Genomic DNA, 11726 nt, shown 5'->3' with positions numbered 1-11726 from the left:
TTGTAGGAGAATGCAAGTTGGGGGGGGGGGGGGGAGTTTAGAGATTTAAATAAATATTTATTTATTTATTTAAATGAGGAAAATGGTTAATTTAAACAAATATGCTTTATTCATTTAATTAATTGTGAGAGTATGGTTTAATGAATTAATTTAAATAAATTGAATAATTTATTTAATTAATAGAAGAAGAGGTTTAAGATGAATTAATTAAATATCAATTTAATTAACTGTTGACTGATGGTTAAATAATTAAATAAATACTAAATATTCATTTAATTAAGTGGACAGATTTATGTGTCTACATTTGCCCCTCTTTGAGACGGTGCATTTTATTGCGTCGTTCCAAAGAAAGATAGATAGATATAGAAATATGCCCCAGAAATGTTAATTTAGTGGGTGGTATGCCCCCTCGAGAGATAGGCCAATTTTTTTTGAAAAATCGGGCGATCTCTCGAAAAAGAGAAAGAAGTTGGGAGGAGGTAGAATATAATAAATTAGAAATAATGGCGAAATAATGGAAGAAAATGGGGGTGAAACAGAGAAAGGCCAAGCCTCAAAAGTACATGGGGGTCACGGTGCAAATGTAGTGTTTGTGCTTTCGATTGATATTGTACAATTGATCAAAATTGGTCGGACAATCTGGTGCAATTGGTTTAATTACCCCGGTTGAGTCAAAGCGTGACAGTTGATGTTAGTTATTCACTTGGATAGGATAAAGTTTGAGTAAGTGATTCAAAATGACCTGATGAGACTCAAACAATTGATGTAATTGCCCAATGAAGTCAAGGTATCTGAAGAAAAATACTCGTTGAGACTTGAGATAATTGATGTAATTGTTCATTTTGATTGTGTTTGATTGGTTGATCAATTGATGGTGTTTGCATTGTAGGTTGTTTGTGACATTTGTTGGATTTAGTGTACCTAGGGAGACTAGGCAATTGATGTAAATGCCTGGTGTAGTCTAGGATTGCCATAATTGATTACTTGATGAGACCCAAAGATACTTGATCAAAAAGTATCTGTTGATAGTCTAGGTGTGCGTGAGTTGATGTACCTGTGTAGACATAGTAACTTTCTTTTCTTATAGGATGACCTAGGATGGGAAACACAACCCCTCCTGTTAGAGATGGACGGTGATGAATGTGGCTTGAATGGGTTTGACGGGAAATGATGTAGGGTATGTGATGCTGATGATCAAGATGTGGAGGATGAGGGGGGGATTCAATGTTAGATAGAAGATATGGAGGACCTAGGACCCATTCCTATATAAGAGGAGCAAAATAGAGTATCCATTGTCATGACTATGTATGAATGATATGCAGCGATATGGATGTATGGATGGATGGAATGCAACAGAATACAATATATACATATGAGATGAAATGGTGGTCCATGGATTATTCACAGTGCTTAATTTTCATCATCGAGCATGGTAGTATCGATCTTTGGCCAAGGTAGCAGAAACCAAGGTTGAGTGTTTCACTTGTAAACAAACATCACAGACAAGGAAAGTTCCCCTCCATTCCGGTTCATGTACAAATGGTCGAGGTATACGCTGTAGTCAATAAGCCATAGTGACCCATGACTATATTTTTGCATAGGATCGTGTAGCTTAGTGAAATTCCCATGTAGACACGATTAGTATATGCCCCATAACTTCATTGGAACAATCCACAGACAACAAACAAAGAAAAAGATACCAGAAACCATCCCAACCACTCTAATCACTTGTGGATATCTTGGAGTAGCGTAGGAACCTGATATACATAAATAAAATAAAAAATCAACCAAGTGCTTATCAACCAAACAAAATTTTCTTGTCAAAGAAAATGTTACCATATCTTGTTTGTGGGGAAGGATGCATCCTTGTGAATACGATCGTGTGCATATGTTTTGATTGGCTGGTTGATTTGATAGGTGGTCATCGTTTGAGTAGCTCAAAATATTGTTTTGTGTCTGGTTGATTTGATTATTGATGGTGTTGTTGTTAGGAGGGGGGTTTTGTCCTGCAAACCAGACCACAGGTTGTGCAATTTTTACTGTTCTTGCATCCACTATCCCATCATTGACAACATTCTTTTTTTTGTTCCAAAATTTTGTTTTGTCACTATTATAGTGTGGACGAGGACCATCTTTGTTTTCATTATAAATTATGATGTCATTTTTTGATGAGGACTCTTTCACATTTGAGCCCTTGAGTTATCATTTCTTCAAAGTATTTTGTGCTCTTCATGTCCAAATGAAATTCCATTTCATCATTTAAGTTGGAAATGAAAATTTACACTAATTCTTGCTCAGGTAGATTAAGGGAGTGTCTGCTAGATAGTTGTCTCCACCATTGTAGGAAAGTTGAGAACAACTCTCCTAGTTTTTGTTTTGTGTTGCACAAATCTTCCATGCTGACATCATGTTCTATGTTGTGCGCATAATGAGTGATGAATTTTTGGACCAGTTCTTCAAATGTTCTAATACCAACCGGCAGTCATGAAAACCATTGTGTGGTTGTGCCTCCCAAACTTTGAGGAAAAAGATGCATCAGATATCTCATAAGCCACCTCTAAGAAAGCGAAGTGAAATTCTCGCACATGGTCCCTAGGATCTCCTTTGCCTCTATATTTTTCAAATTTGGGTGTTTCGAACCCTCGTGGAAAAGGTGGCATAAGCATGTTCCTATCAAAATGATAGGACAAATGTCATTGAGTGAGAATCAATTGGTATTCACACCATTGTTCAGTTGTTGTGTGAGATTTTCTACTTGTTGCCTTAACATGTCTATTTTTGAAGGAGGAGGAGGAGGTGGAGGATTCCCTTGATGATTAGGGTCATAGCAGAAGTATTCTCTACCTCCTCCACCATCATGATGGCTATGTTGCTCGGATGTTTGTCGTAATTGTGTTGTATCAAAGTTGGAGGGAAGTTTGGCACCCTCTTGAGCAAGTCTTAAGAAATTAGCATTGGCATTGTTTCTAAGAATTTCATCAAAGAGTGTTGAATTTTGGATTATGTTGTTCTCTTTCTCTATCTCTCAGAGTTGGAGTGTTGGGTTCTTCGTCATTAGTGCCTCCTCCAAAGGCCTCATGAAAATCGTTGAGGTTTTTTCCCCCCTCTTCAACTTCTGGTTGTCGATTTCTCATTGATCTTGTTTGAGCCATGTTTAAAAAGTTGATGTTTTTGAAAATGACATGAGGTGGTGATAAAATGTTTGATGGAAGACAAGTTTTTGTGAAATGTTTGGTGGAAGATAGATCTCTAATACTGGAGGTTGGATGTCAACAAAGTTCTTTGTGAATTACTTTTGTGTTTGTCAACAATTTGATGTGATGAGGTATAGCAAGGTTTGAGATGTGTTACAATCCAAGCTACCTAGTAATGAGAGGATGCACTCATAAACTAGTTTTAACCTATCTAGATGTGTATAAATGCCTCATAGGATGATTAATCCTAGATGTAGAGACACCCCCAAAAGTGATTTGTTGGTTTGTTTAAGTGATATTTGAAAGACAAGACCTCTTTGTATTGAGAGTTGAGTGAATTTGTGATGTTTGGATGTGAAAGTGGGTAGGATATATGTCTCAATAAAATTCTTCCATTATGAAGGGGGTTTCTACTTCTTCCTCTCTTACAGGGGTTGGTGGTTCCTCTCAAGATTCGTTGTATGTGATACCAATTTGGGGAAAGAAAGAAGGATTGATCTTGCCCCCTTTGTTATCGTGATAATCAAAAGCTCTATACTGAGTGAAAGCTCTATTTCTCAAAGGCTCTTTGTCAAATTCATTGGATTTGCCCTGAAGGTACAAGTGCATATGATGCAAGAATACTCTATGTGAGAGAAAGAGTTGTCTATTGATATACAAAAAAATTCTTTTCTTGATAATAGCCTTTGAACCAAGTTGTCTCTTCTTTAATTTGGTCTTTTGATGAAGATTTATTTTTCTCAAAATATGAGTGATGGTCATACAAACTGATCAATGGTCCAATTGTTGATGTAGATTTGTTTATCAATGTTGATGTAGATTTGTTGGTAATTTTGATGTAGATTTGTTGGATGGATACTTTATTTCAATTGTTTTTGAACCCTTTGACAAGAAAACACAGCAAGCACACAAGCATATAATCTTGCCCCTTTTCAATAAAGGCACAACAAGTGTGGGTCTAAATAAACCCAATCATGAACTTTTTGACCCTTTATAAATGTATGTAGGTTCCCAAGGCCTAAAGTCGGCCCACATTTTTACTGGTCTGGAATAAGACGAAGACAACTCAAACACTTTTTATCCCTAAGGTCATGACCAGTTGCGATATTTTCAGCCCACATCTTGACATTTCTTTGACTTTGGTACTACATACCTTATGTATCCTACCGTGGTAGGTAAGGATGCGATATACTAAGTCTTGCATGAGCATAATAGATAGATGATCCCTATGATGAAGGAGTCATGACTTCCATCAAGCTACAAGTAACCTTTCAAAAAGCCCTGTTTCTACTCAAGGAAATATGTATGGTGAGTATCTTGGGAGCAAAACCATCTATGCTTTTGCACTGAACTTTTCACCAATATCCTCAATCAATAGAACGGGTGGGCTTTTAAAATAAGATGTGTCTAGTAATGTTCAATATCTTTGGACGTAAGTTCATTCTACAGTGACTCACTTAAGAGCCTTTTAAATCATGGCGGGGCCCATATGTCCTTTCAACAAGTTACACTGTAGGAACAACTACACCCAAGGCTACAACTTTCTCTCTCACCTGATTTCTATAGCAGCTCGAAGGATTTACCATGCAAGGTCATCCCAAGAGTGATGTGTCTCTTGGCAAGCCTCTCTTAAAAATAGAAAATTTAGAGTGTTACTAACACTTTTCTATTGCACCTAGGATCACAAGAGCCAAGGGAGAGGATAGTGTGTGTTAGAAATGGGACCACTCTACAGATTTGCACAAGCGTGCCAAACACAAAAGACACTTCTTCTTTTTAACCTTTTATTGAAATGTGATCTATTTGCTACTTGGAGATGTTGCTCCAACAACCATGGTGTTCTTTTTAGCCTAGATAAAAACTATTTTGGACACTTGACAAACTAAAAATAAACCTGGTCAACAAAATGAAATTGTGTAGCCTTTGTAGTAAAAAGTGTAAATGTGAGATTCTTTTTATGCACCCAAAGAAAATGAAGTGGATTTTAAGTGCACCAAAAGAGTGAAGTTGATTTTTAAATCCCTTTTCCTGAAAACAAGAAAGGTGAAGTTTGTTTTAAGCACCAAAAGTGAAAATAAGATTTATTTTAGGTGCACCAAAAAGACTATGAGGTTCATTTTAATCTCCTTTGTTTGAAAAACATGAAAGATTAAGTTTGTTTTAAGCACCAAAGTAAAAAGTGAAGTTTATTTTAATTTCACCAAAAAGACTGTGAGGTTAATTTTAATCCTTTTGTTTGAAAAACATGAAAGATTAATTTTAAACTCAAAGACTAAAAAAAAATGCTTCACATTTAACTCCTCCAAAACCTGCAAGAAATTGTTAAGAACCTGTAAACAAACAAGTTAGTAAAATCCAAAATCCTGATGTGGGCTTCCACAAGCCTAAATTCAATTTTTCGGTTACAACTTTGAGATCTCTGGAACAAAAGTGCTACTCTGTGAGAACACAAAAGCGCTACTTCGGACAAAAGAGTCGTACTCACAAAAGCGCAACAATATTAACAATAGCACTAACCTATTAACAAAAGCGCTAATGTAAAATGTTTTGACAAAATTAAAGACTGACAGACAAAGAGCGCAAAAGCGCTATATTATTACAACAATGCTAATTAATGCGCAAAAGCGTTAAATCTGCACAAAAGCGCTAAAACTGTTTGTTAAAGGCGCCAAAACGCGAAACAAAATTGCCAAAGTGCAACTTGGGCGTGAAAATAATAAAAATTACAAAAACAACAATTAGAGTCAATTATCAGAAGGTTGCGTGTTCGATTCATGTCGGGTTCACTAAATGATGAAAGGGACACAAGGCACAAAAGATAAGGTCAAATATTAGTAGATTAGTCACACCCAAAACGAAACACAAATGAACTTAAAAACCTTAAAATGCATATCAAGATAGATATAAAGCATACAATAAGAAGCATTCATAAATGAAAAAGAGAAAGAAAACCCCCCAAGATGCTCCCCAAAATGCTCATAGATATTCCTCCCTTGTTCCTCTCCTCTCCAAGTCCCACATGAGTGTAGCTCTTAGCATTTTGCACTATCCATGGATTCCATATGAAGATTCAAGATGGTTGTGAAAATGAAAACAAATGCTTATGCAAGTGTAAGTGATTTACTATGAGAAATCACCTTATTAGTCTATGTAAATATTAGTATAATAACAATGCAAATGCTTCTTAATGCTCTCTAAAATGACTATAAGTTTGATGCACAAAAGACTTCTGATCCTGAAAATGAAGAATGAGAGCTCTATTTACAAGGGAAATAGGGCAATGGATGGTCAAGATTGAATAATCTTAACAAGGGCCAGGATTGAAAGTTAATCAATCCATGTGATGGCTTTCAACCCAATCCCATGATGACAAGTGTCAACATGAGATGGCTTGATAGGAGAGGGAAGAAGCATTAAATTCTTGAGATGACATGAAGGTTACCTTGAGAGGGTTTGGTTAGGCTTGAGTTATTGAATAAAGCTTTTATCCAATGAATAATGCCTTTATCCAATGGATAAATTCTTTTGCAAGAGTTAATGGGGATAACCATGGTCAAAGCAATAAATGCTTGAAGAGACCTATGAGTTAAATGAGGGTTGAGTTAGAGAAAAAGCCTCTAACCATGTGGGTGAGTTGAATTAACCATTAATGGTTATGTAAGAGCCATAAATGGTTTAGAAGACTTTGGGGGTTAACTTGTTGAAGGATAAAAAGCCTTTAGTGCATTTCAAAGACTTTGGAGGCTTTGAGAAGTGACTTCTCTCTGCTTATGAATGTGACAATAATTAGGGAGGGGATTAGGCTAATTTAGAATGGATTAGAAGAATCTAGAAGGGGTTTAGGATGCAAGTGGGTTTGGTGGGTGAAAGAAAATAGGATTTTATTTAGAAATAAAATCTATTTATTGGTGCAACTTGCATTTGTAGGAGAATGCAAGTGGGGGGGGGGGGGAGTTTAGAGATTTAAATAAATATTTATTTATTTAGTTAAATGAGGAAAGGGGTTAACTTAAACACATATGCTTTATTCATTTAATTAATTGTTAGAGTATGGTTTAATGAATTAATTTAAATAAATTGAATAATTTATTTAATTAATAGAAGAAGAGGTTTAAGATGAATTAATTAAATATTAATTTAACTAACTGTTGACTGATGGTTAAATAATCAAATAAATACTAAATATTCATTTAATTAAGTGGACAGATTTATGCGTCTACAAGAATCATTTTGAATCTTATTTTAATATTAAAGCACCATTTACTAATCTTTCCTTAACAATAAAGGTACTAATCAAATGATAACATAAACACACATGTACAAATGATAACACCTGATATACGTGGAAACCTAGAAGGAAAAAAAGCATGATGAGAACAACTTCTTCAACCTCAAAAAGAAATATGAAACTTACATTTTTTTTATGGACACCAACCCACTAGAGAAACCAATCCCCTTACAATAAATTTGTAGGCACCAACCTATAGGAGACAACAATCTCCTACTACAAGAACTGAGTACCAACTTAGATAATGAGGCACCTACCTCAAAAACAAAAAAGATATGAATTATGCAAACCTTTCAGACTTAGATTGCACCATTAGTTAGATCTGATCTCCTATAGAATACTCTCTAAGTGTATGTAAGATCTGCAACATGATTCGCACACCTTAATTCATATCTACTAATTGAATCACTAACTCATTTGGGCTAATTTTCCAATGATATATCATCGTAATTTCAACATATTATTGTCGTAGAGTCAATGAAATGGTGAAAAGTTTTTAATCGCGGAAATTTTGTCAGGTTATTCGATGGATAGATGTTCGATGAAATTCTGATGCCTTCTTTGTTGGAAGTTGATACATAATGTGGTTGTCTAATTCGTTGGAATTCCGACGAAGTAGCCAACCTTTCTTCGAACCATGCACTAGGTTTTTCGTCAGAATTCTGACAAAAAGGGCATTATGCTCTGATGAGAATGGTGCTCCTGTAACAGTTTTTTTTGTCACAGGTACAACAATCCCGTTGAAGCATAGTGCCCTTTTTTGTCAAAATTTCGACAACAAGGAAGCTTTTATGGGAATGGTGCACCTGCAACGAAATTTTTTCATCGCAGGTACAACATTCCTGTCGAAACATAGTGTCCTTTTTTGTTGAAATTCTGACAACAAATGCAAGGAAGCTCCGACAAGAGTGTTGTGTCTGCGACAAAATATTTCATCGCAAATACAACACTCTCGTCGGAGCCTATGTTGGGCATGTCCCTCAGAATTCCGACGAACAAGCTATATTTAAAAAAAAAAAAAAAATTTCCATGAGGGAATATAGAGCATTGCAAATATGGAATATGATTTGATAAGCTTTCTCAAATATTGAACTACCCCTATATAACTCATTACCTCAATGTCTAACTAACTATGGTAAACTATATATTCTAACAATATACAAAATCAACAATCCCATATATTCTAACAATATAGAAACACAACCAAGAGGGACTATTTGGGTAATGAAGACCTTGATAAAGCATGGATATGAGAGTGAAGAAAATGATAGAAGTAACATGCAAAGCCCTAATGAAGATAGGTAGCCATTATGCATTCTACTACAGTACAATGACTAGTTATAGGTCAAAGATGATGTACAAGGTCATGAAGTGTTAAAGGATGCAGAGATTACAATCATAGCAACACACTAAGATTATAAAGATCTCAAACCACAAAGTGACCTCTCACAGTCGATAAGAAAATATATTCATATACAAGGATTGGATTAGAAAAAATTGTAGCAAGTCAATGACAAAGAGTAGAAGCAAATTACAATAATACCCAAGTAAGGATTTGATCCAATACCAAAAGGGCCAAAGGGAGTTACAATTATTTAGGGTTAAAAGGGTATTAGGTTTAGATGAATGAGAACATGATAGTATCATAGAAGCAATATGAATAAATCTTTGATAGTCCCAAAGTCTAATAGACCTACAATACACAATCATAATAGTAACATCATTTAAACAAAAGGACAATTCACAATTATATATACTATCAAGAGTATCGGTCACAACAAAATGCAAATTGTCACAAAATGTCAAAGATCAAGCTACATTGATAGTTCAAAGCCTCAACATAGAACCGAGACAATTATGATAAATCTAAAGTCTTGATTAAGGTACATGATGGTTTTAATTGTCCCACCATTGGTTCCATCACCCTCAAGTTAAAGTTGAATTTAAAAGCTTACATGTTCCTTTTACCATTATTTCTACCTTAGACCAATTTCATGTGAAGTCGACTCATTTTTTAAGGTAGTCCCCTATGTAGTCCATTAAAATGTTGAAGTTCCTAGTTCAAGGACAAGTGTAAACTAAATTTCATAGTGGGTTCTATCCCTTGTTTAGACAACTATTTGGTGTATTTGGTGACTCCTAATTTCTAATCTTTGATCTCATACTTAGACAACTATTTGGTGTATTTGGTGACTACCCTTTTAAAAATTTAAATGAATATTTGCCTATGTAATCAACAATATGAATATAAACAACAAAATCTATTTTATGTAATCAACAATATGAATATAAACAACAAAATCTTAATCAAGGACCTTACCTTTGATGGTCTCCACTAAGTAACTTCTTGTATTGTTGTTCGTGTTGGCTCTGTTGGACCCTGCAATTAAGATTCAATACATATTATTCAATAAGATTAATAGTGGAGCATAATGAAATATTGAAAAGTACGTTACCTTATTGAGATTCTCTTTGTTTCAAGAATAGTTTAATATTCTCTACTTAACAGGGCCAACCACGTGAAGGTGGAAGCTCATTTGGCCCTCCCCCCCCCTAACATCACTTTGAATTCCCTGTTAACATATAAAATTCATTCATTCTTTCATCCATTAATAAAATATAACATTCATTCATTATCACATAACATTCATTAACATTCATTAACATGTAACATTCATCAACATTCATTAACACATATCATTAATTAACATTTATTAACACATAATTACATTCATTAACAAATAATACGATTACAATCATTTATTTATTTTTCATTTTTTGAAGCTAAGTAAACACTAAGTGGAGCATCATTTTCTTCATCATTTTTCCCCTCTTCAGTTGTTGTGCCTTCTACTCATGATCTTAATGTATGCCTAGTCCTGTACTCATGATGAGGACACCTAAGCAAAGGGGGCTCCACTGCAATAACAAAGAAATGGGTTAAATTCATAAGATTTTTTATTATTGTTACAAGTAAGAGAATATCATAGGGGTTCTCTTTACTTGATGGGGCCACGTCATCTTCCTGATCATTTTGTCTAGCCTCATCCTCAACATGTTGAACACCCTCTAAATCCTCTGGAGTTGAAACACATATGAAAGGTTACATTAATCAATACACCAATTGCAATTAAATTTGTTTAAAGGAATAATAGTGGTCCTCTTTACCTGATGGGGGCACATCACATTCCTGATGTTGTCTACCCTAATCATGCTCCACTTGTTCACCACGCTCTACATGCTCTAAAATAAAAACAAAAAAGGTTACATTAATTACTACACAAATTTCAATTAAAGATGTTTAATTGTATTAATTGTTGCACATGAATACCTCCAGTATCGGGATGCACACCACAACGTTCATCATGTACAGGTGGTGCTCCACCCTTAGTAGGTTGCATTCCAATGCCATGTGCATTATTATCATTTCTTTCTTATTTAAAACAAATATAGTCACTTTATGTTGGAAATTAACATCGAATAGATTATTGCTCAAGTATTCAATTTTAAATAATTTCCATTTAGCTTATTTACCCATGTGACAGATGCATCAAAATCTTATGTTTGCCCACTCAATTCTCTTAGGCATTTAGCCACGAATCCATATCCTTGCTGGAAGGCAATTTTCATGTCATCTTCTGTGGGTGCTCTATTGAATTCAAAGCCCTGCATTTATGCTTAATACCATGAATTTTGCTTCTATTGTTTGATTAAAATAAATGTTTGCAATTTATTATTTCGATGCGATATTTAATTTATTGATACTTTCAATTCGTGTGACAACTTTCATATAACCACCAGAGTCAAGTTTGTGTTGCCCGTGCTTTTCCAGTCTTGCCTTAGTTGCCTTCGATGTGTTGGACAACCTATGAAAAAATTGAAATATGTTAGATTATGTAAATATAAAGAGTAATTAGTACATAATTACATTGTTAATAATATCACATACCTTCCTTCTCTCGATGGTGTATGTCCTTTTCTCTTTTCAACTTTCTCCTTTCCATCCGAAACCAGGTCCTTCCACTCCCTCTCTAAAATCATGGGGGGATGCTCATACTTTATATTCTTCTCTAAATGTGTTTCATATTGGTCCATCACATACTTTAGATATGTACCAGCTTTCTGAAGGACCTTGTTTTGTTGAATGTGTCATTTCCGAACAACACAGCCAAATGGTTTATGAGTTCATCTTTTAATTGTTGATTTTGGGCATTCCACCATGTACGTATGGTGGTCCCGAAGAT

The sequence above is a fragment of the Cryptomeria japonica genome, chromosome 10 (genome assembly GCF_030272615.1).
Source record: "Cryptomeria japonica chromosome 10, Sugi_1.0, whole genome shotgun sequence".
NCBI classification, from domain to species: domain Eukaryota; kingdom Viridiplantae; phylum Streptophyta; class Pinopsida; order Cupressales; family Cupressaceae; genus Cryptomeria; species Cryptomeria japonica.
This window is presented reverse-complemented; position numbering follows the sequence as displayed.